This window comes from Thermobia domestica, unplaced genomic scaffold (assembly GCF_964235325.1).
Source record: "Thermobia domestica unplaced genomic scaffold, izTheDome1.hap1.1 HAP1_SCAFFOLD_447, whole genome shotgun sequence".
In the NCBI taxonomy this organism is placed as follows: Eukaryota; Metazoa; Arthropoda; class Insecta; order Zygentoma; family Lepismatidae; genus Thermobia; species Thermobia domestica.
The window spans coordinates 98268-111364 of NW_027656157.1; the positions used below are offsets into that span (position 1 = coordinate 98268).

The window sequence follows — 13097 nt, forward strand, 5'->3', positions numbered from 1 at the left end:
CATTTCATTTCCCTTTTCTGCTCATACTGCTGATTATGCGCGATTATGCCAACATCCAACTCCGCGGATAATCGTGCGATTACTGTATATACAACTAATACAGATACGTAATTACATTATCAGTTACAGTATCGGTTTTTATTTACTAATTTGCCTCACTTTATTTGCATCCCTGCAGTAAATAATTCTTATCGATAATAGTTAAAATGTATATTACATTTTAGTGCTTCACGACTGAATGATCATCTGCCTTACGTTATCTCGCAGCTGAAGAGGATGCTACACTGAAAACTACCTTGCGTTATAAAGGGTAAGTGAAACATATCTTAAAAATATCTTTCATACATTTCATTGTGTACATTAAAGAATGTAAGTTTGCCTTTTTCCTGTAATCAATACTTAATAAAGGATTTATTTTTATTTATTTATATACAATTTCATACGTGGTTCGTGATAGTAAACTCGATAGGACATAGTGGCACTATGAACATCCGAATCACTCATCATTCGAACATTCAAATATTTATTCGAATATTAGTATATTCCAAGTAATGTTAACGACGTTAATATGCTTGCCTTTATAGTTAATAATGTCAATTCTTACTTAAAACATACTTCCTTAACAGGACATTGAAGAAAAGGTAGTTGCCAACGGCCATACCATGCTGAATATACCGGTTCTCGTCCGATCACCGAAGTCAAGCAGCATCGGGCCTGGTCAGTACTTGGATGGGTGACCGCCTGGGAACACCAGGTGCTGTTGGCATCTCTTTTTCAAATTTCATTATCCTTCAAGTACGAAAATACTAGAAACATTAATTTTATAGTACTTTCAAGAGATAATTTATCAACATTATTTCATAGCGATTAATCGATATTCTAAGCGTTATACCCACTATTTCTTACACTAACAGCCTGTTTATTTGCACGGCACATTAAAATAACCTGATTTCCGATCCGTGTGCACCTACTACTATACTTAACACGGAATGTATTACCACTTTTTAAAAGTAAATTATTATGACTAAGTGTAGATCTCCGGCGAGTAAATGCCTTTCGTATACAAGCACGACACATCTCCGCTATGTGCTTTACTTTTTTACTAACAGCATATAGAAATTGGATTTCAAGGTGTTTCTACATAACAGAATGAAGCAAATTTCGTGATTTAACTCTTTCGAATAATGTGTTGGTCCTGACAAGGACCGTTTGAAATGAAAAATCTTGAAGAAGATTTTTACTTAGAGCTTGTGTACTTGGTAACAGCCTTCGTACCCTCACTTACAGCGTGCTTGGCAAGTTCACCAGGCAAAAGAAGGCGCACAGCTGTTTGGATTTCCCGGCTGGTGATAGTTGACCGCTTATTGTAATGGGCCAAACGAGAAGCTTCAGCAGCAATACGCTCGAAGATGTCATTAACAAAGCTGTTCATGATACTCATAGCTTTGCTAGATATGCCAGTGTCAGGATGCACTTGCTTCAAAACTTTGTAGATGTAAATGGCATAGCTCTCCTTCCTCCTCCTCTTCTTCTTCTTATCTCCCTTGGAGATATTCTTTTGGGCTTTACCAGCCTTCTTTGCAGCCTTTCCGCTAGTTTTTGGTGGCATGATGACTCACTCGTTCAGCAAAATTAGATGTGTCCGCCGATTTATCGACTTCATTTAAATTACAGTACGTGTTTCAATTCGCGCCAACTGCCTTGCTTTTCATTTGATGCACTCGGGTGCACGCTTGAAGTAGTAACAAAACTGACTTGATTCATGGGAGGCCGCAATTTTTCCTCTCATCTTATTACGAAAGAATATTGAACAATGTCTGGTCGCGGCAAAGGTGGAAAAGTCAAGGGAAAGAGCAAGTCCCGCTCCAGCAGGGCTGGCCTTCAATTCCCAGTAGGCAGAATCCATCGTCTTTTGCGAAAGGGTAACTATGCCGAACGAGTTGGTGCTGGCGCTCCCGTGTATTTGGCTGCAGTCATGGAATACCTGGCAGCTGAAGTTCTTGAGTTGGCAGGCAACGCTGCTCGTGACAACAAGAAGACTAGGATTATTCCACGTCATCTGCAGTTAGCTATCCGTAACGACGAGGAATTAAACAAGTTGTTGTCTGGAGTTACAATCGCTCAGGGTGGTGTTTTGCCCAACATTCAAGCTGTACTTCTGCCCAAGAAAACTGAGAAGAAGGCATAAATGTAAGACCTATATCTCATACAAATCGGCCCTTATGAGGGCCACAAACCCCTTTATAGAGGAGATTTACGATTGAAATGAATTGTTTTCGATATACAGACTCATCAAAAGTGTCTGAGATAGTTGCTTAGTGTCATTCGAAATTCTCGCTGCTATTCGATTAATTAGTATGTGTAGTCGTCGATCGTAATTGAAGCCCATAGGAAGTCACACTATCTTTAGAATACTCCAAACAGCGATGTGCTTAGTTCCCACTACATTATTAATTATAAGATCATTACCTTTTGTATTGTCGCTAGCTACATTTTTTTGATATTTGCGTACATCGGGCTCATATTACCCAGAGGACAGGACAGTCGAGCCCAGATTCTCAGCAATGGAAGAAAACCTCATACCACATATTCTCATGTACTTCATGCTAGACAAAGGAATTTCCAACATTCTTAAAGCACTCATGTTTCTCTCTTGCGTTGGCTTGGCTGAAATTACTCTGTTCAATATGTTCTCGACATTTATTATTGTTCATTACTATGCCCCAATGACATCATGAACAGAGCGGATCAAAAAACTTTCCTAAATTTCTTTTGCAACATAGTAATGACATTAAATGCACACTTAAGTACGATTTATTCTTTGCAAGGTCGATATTCATATTTGTGTGATATGTGTTATATGTATATGGTTTGTAATACGCAACTACTCTTATTCTCTGATCTCAGAACTCATTTGCTACTGTGCCCAACGAGCGAGCCTAGGTTTCTTGTAACTACTGCCTTTCTTTAGTAAATAATGTGAAGTATACAATGCATTAACCTACATCTCATATTTGTATTACTCTTTATTTTACTAACCCGCTACGAAGTGTCATTAATTTACATGTAAATCACAATAGACACTACCGCAAAAGAAAAAAATCGAACCCAAGACCACGTAAACAAGATAAAGGACAAGATTCAGGTTTCTAACGCATTATTCGCCCCTCACAGCACAGTATAGAAGTTGTATAAGCCTCTATACGTACATCCTACTGTCAGAACAGAAATTCCGACTTGCGTTTCGCATCTCTCATGCTCGCTACTTCCAACAAATCGCCAATTTCCAACCAGAACCCCTTCTCCAGCATTAATACTGCTACATATGAATACGTATACATGAACGTACATAATGTAAAAAAAAACGTATGATTTTCTCAAATTAATCTCTCTACGTCTGTAATTTTGTGTGCATCAAAAGGCTTTAATGTAGTTACACGAATTCTTATAATCTAACAGAAAATCGCACAAAGTAAATCTTTCCCTTTATATAAATTTGTTGGCTCTGAAAAGAGCCGTTTATGCCAATTTTATATCCAAAATAGGAGGAACCCCAACTTAACCTCCGAAACCGTACAGGGTTCTTCCTTGCCTCTTCAAGGCATACACAACATCCATAGCTGTCACTGTCTTCCTCTTGGCGTGTTCTGTGTATGTAACAGCATCTCTGATTACGTTCTCCAGGAATACTTTCAATACTCCTCGGGTCTCTTCATAAATGAGACCAGAGATACGCTTCACACCACCACGGCGAGCAAGACGCCTAATAGCGGGTTTGGTGATACCCTGGATGTTGTCACGAAGAACTTTACGGTGGCGCTTGGCACCTCCTTTGCCAAGACCCTTGCCTCCTTTTCCACGTCCTGTCATTTCGATATGTTACTGCTTCGCTCACCACACACGAGAAATACAAGCCCAAGCTCGTTCGCTCGTTCGCTCGTTGGTCTTGGCGGGTTTTAGTTTTCTAAGTTTCGAGCTTTTGCTCTTGCCTTACATGATGAGTGTTCTTCTGGCTTGTGTTTTTCTTCCTATTTGTGTTTTTGGGGCTGCGACTGTCGCGAGCCCTCCTTTGTAGCGTTGTAGGCTAACACATTCCTACGGGGGTCGTGGCATTCGAAATGCTTCTCTTCGGGGGGCGATTGTTCCTATGGCTGCAATGTCTTCATTGACGTGATTGTGTACTGTTGCCCAGAATCTGGCGGAGAGCTGCTCTCTGACTTCTTGGAGGAATGGGAGCTCCAGGTCCTCGTGCGTTTGGGCGGTTGTTGTGCCAATTTCATGTCGAGTGATAGCTCTTGCCGCTTTGTTCTGGACAATCTGTAGTTGTTTGTGATGAGAAGGTGCAGCGTGCTCCCAGGCTGGGTGTGCGTATAGCAGAAGTGGTCGTATGCAGGTGGCGTAAACGTTCCTTCTTGCTTCGTGGGTGAAACTGCGGCTTAGCAGGATTGCCATCAGTGCTCCAAGTCGTCTGGTTGCCTTGGTTGCGGTGTCTGAAAGGTGGCGTCGGAAGGTCAGCCGGTGATCCAGGATGACGCCGAGGTATTTGGCTTCGTTCGTGACTTGCAGGATGTTTCCGTGCATCATCAGGTTGTAGGCTCTCGCCCTGTGCGCCCAAGTGAAGTCAACCAGTGTAGTTTTCGTTGGATTAATTTTGATTTTCCACTTCTGTGTCCACTCTTCAAGTTTCGTGATGTGGCGTTGCATTGCCCTCTCGACGAATCTGACGTTGCGATTCTGCGCGAAGACCGCTGTGTCGTCCGCGTAGGTAGCGAGGAAGGTGCCATGGTCCGTCGGTATGTCAGCCGTGAAGAGTGAATACAGGAGTGGAGAAAGGCAAGATCCCTGTGGTACTCCTGCTCGGATCGGTCTGCTATCCGTGAGTTGCCCTTCTCGGAAAACCTTGAAGCGGCGGTTGTGGAGGTAGCTCTGGATTAGTTTCACCTGATATGGAGGGAGTCCCGCCTGGAGAAGTTTGTGGACAAGTCCATCGTGCCACACCCTGTCGAAAGCTTTCTCGATGTCCAGAAAGAGACCCAGGGTGTGGCCGCCTTCGTTATACTGTAGTGTGATCTTGTCCACTACTCGGACCAGCTGGTGGGTGGTACTGTGGCCCGGCCTGAATCCGAACTGGTGTTTCGGAATGAGGTCGTTCTGCTCGGCGTGGTTCAACATTCTTCTGTGGATGACTCTTTCTACTATCTTCCCCAGGTGGGAGAGGAGACTGATTGGCCTGTAGTTCTTCGGCTCCGTCCTGTGTCCTGTGGCCTTGGGGATCATGATGACTCGAGCTTCCTTCCATGCAGGCGGGAAGTGGCCAGTTCTCAAGATCCCGTTGGTGATTCGTGTCAGGAGTACCACAGCCTTTCTTGGTGCACGTTTCAGGGCGAGCGATGGTATGGCGTCGGGGCCGGCAGCCTTGCTGCTGTGAAGCCGTTTGATGATGTTGGTCAGTTCCCTTGGCGTCGTGAGGGCTGCAGGGGGAACCTCGTACTCCTGTTGGAGGGTTCGGAGGCTTTCCTGTACCGCTGCTTCTGTGGGGAGGTCAGGAGGAATGGTGTTCGGCCGGAACGTTTCTTCCAGGTGTTCTGCGAAGACGGTGGCTTGTTCCGCTGGGCTGTACACTAGTCCATGCTGTCCGCGGAGTGGTTGAGTGCGGGGAGGTCCTGGTGGTCGAGACACTGTTCTCAAGAGTTGCCAGAAGTCCCTCGACGGTGCATCAATGGCGCGAAGTTTCTCATCCCAGGCTGCGTAGGTCTGTCGCTGGAGGCGGTTTTTCACCCTTTTAGTCATGGCGTTCCACAAGGTTTTGTATTGTGGGTGGCGGGTCTTCTGCCAACGGCGTCGGGACCAGCGCTTGATGGCGATCAACGCTGCTGTGCGGAGATCCTCTGGTTTTTGATGAGCTTGGTGCTGCTGCGTGGTTGACGCCAGTCTGTACGCTGACCTGATTGCCGTGGTCAGTGTTTGGACGGCTGTGTCAATGTCCTCCGGGGTGTTCACTGGAAGTCTGGTGTCTATCATATGCGTCAGCTGACGTGTATAATCGTCCCAGTCGGTGGAGGTTTGCTTCGGCAGGCTGTACACTGGAAGGTGATGGCGTACTGCGACAGAGAAGAGCACCGGTATGTGATCAGACTGGAGGTCGTGCAGCACAACAGGCCCGTCCAGGATTGCGGTGTTGGATGAGAGGGTGATGTCCAGCACATCTGGTTGTCCTCCGTTCCGTGGGAAGTGTGTGGGTTCCCTCGGTGCCGATGGGATGAGATCGATCTGCCTGAGTGCACGGTGGAGCGCCCTGCCGTTCTCGTTGGCCACTCTGGAATGCCACGCCGGGTGCTTGCAATTAAAGTCTCCTGCAAGCAGCACTCGGTGACCAAGTCTTCGTAGCAGAAGAAGGTCAGGAGGATGGAGTCTGTTGTCTGGAGCTCTGTATACTGACACGATGTGCAGGGGCCCATCCGGTGAGTGCACCGTGATTCCGGTCGCTTCGATGGATTGCATGGCCGGAAGTGGAAGGTGATCGTGCGGTATCTGCGACTTGATCAGGACTGCCGTGCCTCCTTTTCTGCCCTGTCGGTCGTTCCTATATGTGGTGTAGTTACGTACCCTGAGGGACAGATGAGGTTTCAGATGAGTCTCTGATAGCAGGGCTATGTCGATGTCTTCTCGGACCAGGAAGTCCTTGAACTCCGCCTTCTGCTTGCTGATACCTTCCGCATTCCAGCAGACCATGCGAACCGCTCGATGTACAACTGTTCTACTGCGTGCCATCATCAATGAGGGAAGCGGCGACGTCAAGGAGCGTGGTCATCTTGGTGATTGGATCCTTGGCAGCTGCTATCTTCCGGATGCCCTCCTTGAGCTTCTGGAGGAAGCTCTTGACGTTGAGGCCGGACAGCAGGCTGAGGATTTCCCGGATGGAGGATGCCAGGCTGGAGTCTGACGCTGGTGTGTCTGTGGCTGGCGTTGGTGTGTTGGCGGTTGATGGTGAGGCATTAGTGGCTGGTGGTGTGGAGTCTATGGCTGTCACTGCTGGATCCGTGTTTGATGCTGCGGCGTCAGTTGCAGGTTGGGGCGCCTGCGCATTTTGGGTCCGTGGTTGCCTGGTTTCTGGTCTTGTTGTTGATGCTGCTGCTGCTGCTGCTGGAGTCTCTTCGGTGGCGGGTGGGGTACTAGGCTCGGGAGGCTGGTCGTCTAGTGTTGGTGGTGTTTTGTGCTCCTTGCTCTTGGATGATCCTGCTTGGTGTGGGGTCTTGCTTGGAGCGTTGCTTGGGGCAGGGTTGGGCGGGTCGCCGGCAGGAGCTGGGAACTGCTGCTTGTTGCTCGTCCTTTTCTTCTTCTCTGCCTGGATGTAGGAGCAACCTTGATAGTTTGCAGGGTGTGCACCTTGACAGTTTGCACACTTCGCAGGCGAGTCTCGATTCTTCTTGGGGCACTCCTGAGTCACGTGGGGTTCCCCACACTTCACGCATCGGGCTACAGCATGGCAGGTTAGCTGCGAGTGGCCTACGCGTTGGCAGCGATGGCACTGCAGGAGGTCATTACCTTTATATGGTTCAACGGCCACTTTGTACCAGAAAAGTCTTTCTAGTTCATATATGTTTTTCATGCCTGTGGTTCGTTCAAGAGAAACAAGGTAGAGAGGGAATAGGGGCCGAGTGCCCTGAGCGTCCGGTCTGCCACGCATCTGGTGCACTGCTTGTACAGGAAATCCCAAGGATTGAAGTTCAGTCTTGATGTCCTCTGGCTCCGTGTCGATTGGGAGTTTCCGTACTACCACCTTCAGGGGGCGGGAGGTCTTCGGTAGCTCTGTCGAGTAGGGGTAGTTCTGTTGTTTACAGAACGTTTCTACTTTTGCGTGATCTCTCATGTTGGTGCAATGGATTTTAATGTAGTCCGAGTTGAACAACACTTTGGGGGGGGCATCCAGCGTGGCCGCTAGTGTCTTCATCAGTGTGTTTTGCTTTTTCACTCCATATATGAATATGGGGGGAACTTGTTTGGGGCGTAGGTCAGGGGGGGCTCTGGGCGCCTCTTCCTCTTCTCCCATTTCCACTTCAGTCATTGATGGGCCATCTGAGGGGGGGGTTGACTGGTGCTGGTCCCCTTGGCTCAGGGCGGTGAATCTATTTCGGCACTCAGTGCGGAATTCCACCAGGGAGCTGACTGGCCCGGACGGAGCCCGTTTCAGTGACTTCCTGGGGGGTTGAAGAAATCCTTCATCGGAGTTGGTTTCGTCTTCCGGGGGGGGCGGGGGTGCTGTTGCTCCTTCAATTCCTGTCTGAGTTGGTGATTTTTCTTCATTCTGCTCCAGTGGGGGGAAATGCTCCGGTGACTCTGTAGCTGGTGCTGGGTCCTCCTGCATTTTCGCCGGGGGGGGTTCTTGTGGGTTTCTTACTGGCTTCTTGGTTTTGATTGTAACCCTGCGTTTTCGGACTGGGCCTAATGCAGTGAACTTTAGGCCCTGGAGTTGCTTCGTAACGGAGTTGAGATTGCTGGGGGGGGCTTTCCTGGGGCGGGGGCCCTTGGCGGATGAAGTCTTGCTCTTACGAAGGGCGGGGGCTGGAGTGTTCCCCTGGCTCATGGTTTGATGTAGCAGTGCTACTACTGGTGTGGCTCTTGAAAGGGCCGCTTTGCCTTGAATCACTATTGTTCGATTCGATCCCTGGGGGGGGGGAGCGTCGGGAGCTTTTTGGACGTGCTCCCGACCGGCCAATTTTTCTTTTTGCCTATCAATGTATTACTACTTGTTGCACTTGATATAGTTCTTAGTAGGTTAAGAGTTTATTCATACGGGAGTATACTATATACTTGTACTAGGTTTACTAATTCACTATAAATTCTGGTATATTGGTCTCGACGTCCTGCTCCTACCACTCACGGTGGCAGAATGAGCGAAGAGCACCTGAGTTCTGTCTTTTAAGGGCTGGCTGATAGCTCGTTTGAAACAGCCAATCAGAAGCGAGGTCTCGAGGCGGGATCAGCCAATCACGCGCGAGTGCTTTCTTTCGGGTCCGCGCTCCTGAACGACTACTTTTCTGGCTTGTCTTTAGCGGCAGGAGTGTGTGCAGTGCTTTGTTCGACCTAGCATGCACGTGCACACACTACTCTACAAAATATCTAGCTAAATCACAGCACTTTCCACTGAAACTATCACTTTCACAACACTATAGCGAGTTCACTGAGTGACTTTGAGTGTTTATGGAAGTGTTTGTAATAAATTCTGGGAAAGATTGTCTTTATTTCCACTAAGTATCACACGGATCGCGAGAGCAAAAACGCGCACGTCTTCTTGCTTCACTATCGTATCTCAGTATATGAAATTTTCGCTGGCAGGCAGCGTTGAGTTTGGTTACGGAGCGCGGACCGGATAGAAAGCACTTGCTGAGGCGGGCTGAGGTAAACAGAAGTTCGTAGTTGCCACAACGATAAGTGTGTTTCCTTCTATTTTGATAAACGATTTTTTTCAGGTATTCAATGAATGCACCAGATCCTATTCTTCCTTACTGGCTAGAAGAAACTTTATTCCACATAACTCAAAAGGCATTTGTTTTTATTCGCTTTTCTATTTTATGTTTCAGTCATTGCTAAGTCGGTCACACTACTTTTTCACCCTCCTTGTGCTTATAATTTTCATAATTTAACATGGAAATACTTATCAATAAATAATTATATTACCATGGTAATTAACTTCAATCCTTCCTGTGATTATACGCAAAGTACCATCTTCGTACTGCTTACTATAGTTCAATGAAGGGAATCTATAAAGTAACGCGTGTCGCACACATCTGCCTTGCAAACTCCCTGGCCTACTTCCAATGTATAGACTTTTATTTCAAATCCTGATTTAATTTCATAATTTTCTGTAGATTTTAACATTTTATTACCCAGCTTCTTAATACGAATGACAATCAAGCCTAAATATTTATTCCCTTTAACTTTATTTTTCTTTTTTATTTTGTGCCTTGTTTCATATTTGTTCTTACGTTAGCAATTAACGCACTTACCGTAGTTATGTATGAACAGGTTGTTTCTATATTTATTTTATTCCAAATAAATTAAATATATATACGGATTATTTTATGGTAGTTGATATTTTCTGTTGTTTCCTACGTGAATTGAGGAAACGCACGGACTTTCGCCTAATTCTTGTGCTACTTTCATATGTCTGTATCTGTCGAATGCTGTCGATCTGTCGAAATGTGTATTACTATCTGTCGATTCATCGAGTGAACTGAATTCGTTAACCATTTCACCAGGCGCGCATGCATTTTTTTTTTCTTCTAAGGGATCCAAGCTTCGGGGGGCAAGGTTCCAATACTACAAGCCACTATGTCTATATACTATTATTCTGCATTCGAAAACACGATAAATATTCCACTTACTTTTTCACAAAAACATGATACAGACAGAGTACAGATGAAGTGTAAGATCAGATTTATATTGATGATACATCAATATTTTCCCTGTTAATAACTACATTTAATGAGAAAGTCTGCAAATGTATGTTCACTTAGGAACTTTTGCGAGGAGTCCGCACCCGGTGGACACCCCGTGAGTACGCCTCTGCACTTGACTATACTTCGAATTATACTGCAAACAGTTGTATTTTAGTTTCCCCGTTTAGTTCATCGATATCATTAACACAAAGAAAATAGATGTTATAGATGCGTATTCTCAGTTCTCGCTTTATATCCGGACGTCTGCAAAAATCTACTCCTTTTCTTTCTTTCACGCATCCACCAAACTAACAATGATTTGTATTATAATATTTGCGCATAAAATGTATATCTCATACCTTCCATGTTCTCAAGTATTCATAGACAAAAACGGTTACTTTCTGCGAACAAATTGTCCAAACACAGTGCAAATGTCATCTATAGATTGTCCTGGTTCCGTCTGCGTGTACATAACAATGCGTCATAATCATACATTGCACATTAAGGATATCAATTAATCTTCCCAAATTCCTAGATATGCCTGGCAAAAGTTCCGCGTGTTGTAAGGATATTACATTTGTACTACCGACAAGGTGGTATCTTCCAACATTGAAGTTCAATAAACCCCAAATGTGTCGGATATAGTATTTGATTTCTTGTCTCATTGTTTGCGTCAGAGATGTCTTCTCAAGTTAGGATTTACGATACATACAGGATGAGTTGTATATATTGTTGCTGCCAGCTCTATATTAATCCCATATTTGTAAACGAATAAAAACAGTATTCTAATTATAACAATGTGCTCACAATTAATTTTATTCTTAATTGTTATACGTATTGTTGATTAAAAATGAAAATGTTGCTAAGTGAATTTTATTAATATTTTCTGTTGCGTGATATAGGAAGTGAGTGAAATATTGGAGGAATATAGTGTGCGTAGCAGATGATGTGCAGTGGCTTTGGATCGCCTGTGATAAGGTAAGGCATTTGCTATTTTAATTAACACATTTTATATACTGTAATCCTAATTATTTTTATGTGAATGTGCTTACTACTTGTGTATTCAGTGGGACCGATGTTTTAATATGTATGGTCAAGCAGTGTCGAGCCTGGTCAGTGTGTGGATAGGTGACCATTTTTTGTAAATCGATAACATTTAACTTTGTAAACACGGATGAAGTAGAAGTATATTTATTTTATTTTTTACCTCAAATATGTAGGACACTTCTCCTTTGTACATCAATTATTATTATTAGTTCAACTTGTTTACAAGTTAAATGAAAAGAATAGTCGTTATCGTGTGATGATTGTGCTCATTAGGCTAAAGAAGACTCGTGATAAGAAAGAAAAGAAGAACGGTGCTCAAGTTTCGTCACAGCATATTCTCAAAAATTTACAGGCAAAATTCAGTGTTCTGCATGAAAAGGCATATTTGTACGAAAAAAAAAAAAATTCTGCAGACGACAGAATTAAATAAAGTAATACACATGTATTTTAGAGTTACTGGTGTAAAATCATTACAAGTGCTTTGCCAGGTGGCCAATAAAAAGCACGAATACTATTTAAGGGAGCCAAAACAGGAGAAAGCTGGGGGCCTGAGCGATAGCAAGAATGTGCGTCCAAAGTGAACAGGAGCGAAGGCGACGCGGGTATACGTATAAGCAAGGGTAGTGGAAACCAGTTAGTTTTCGAGTTTCAATAGCACTTGTCATGCATCCATACTAGTAGCGCCCCGCTTGTAAACATTAAGTACACTATGCAAGAATACACCGCCGGTGGAAAATAGTACCTAATACAGTTATCTTTCATATATACTGACTTATTTTACAGTAGTAACCCAACACTAGTAAACGTAAAATAAAAGTGTATAACTTTATATTTAATTCTATCGCCTGGCTTAGTTTTTCACCTGTAAGATGTACTTATTTAGAGCAAGTTTCTTAACTAGCAAATTAAACCGAGAACCACAGCAACCATATATATATTCTTATGATGTACTTTTCTTTGAGTGGTGTTCTCTGTCTATTCAATAACATTTTCTCAGTTTAATGCTAGCAAAAAACAAAACAAAATCAAAGTGTTTCTATATAAATTTAGTTCACCGTGTTGTAATATCACATGGAATTGAAAAACGAATAGTCGAACCTCTGCTATCTCGATCAAACTTCTCAGGATGATATACTGACTTACCGCAGAAGTTCGACTGAATACGTTTCTCAGTTCCATGGGAGAACCTGGAGAAGCAAAAGCCTGCGCAACGGAAAATACTAAATAAACTTGTAGAGCAGGTCAAGATGTATCATCATGCCAAGTTTCATTCAGATCAGAGAAGTTTGGCTGCAGCCATTTTCATTACAAAGCACAAAATGGATGGTCCCTAACCTCGAGAATCTTCACAATTGTCGACGAGTTGAACTGCACTCATCTGATCAAAATCAAACTTAAAATGGCAGTTCACTTTCAACTGTTAAATAATATGATATGCAGGCTTCTGCTTTCCTAGTTACAGTCTATCCACTGTGGTATGCATATTAGTAGAAATGTGAGAGTGCATATTTATTAAAGATTTGCTTCAAAAAGCGATGAAAGACATAGGCATTCCCGCGGGCGGTGATAACAAGATGCCGGAAAACGAACAAGCAGAAAGAATATGGGCTG

General features: G+C 44.2%; 1 non-coding gene across 1 annotated transcript; it reads left to right on the forward strand.

Moving 5' to 3' along the window:
• Positions 1 to 647: 647 nt before the first annotated feature.
• On the forward strand, positions 648 to 766 carry LOC145676867 (5S ribosomal RNA). The gene has a single exon (XR_014129495.1). It is a non-coding gene; the product is annotated as a 5S ribosomal RNA (ribosomal RNA).
• Positions 767 to 13097: the final 12331 nt, after the last annotated feature.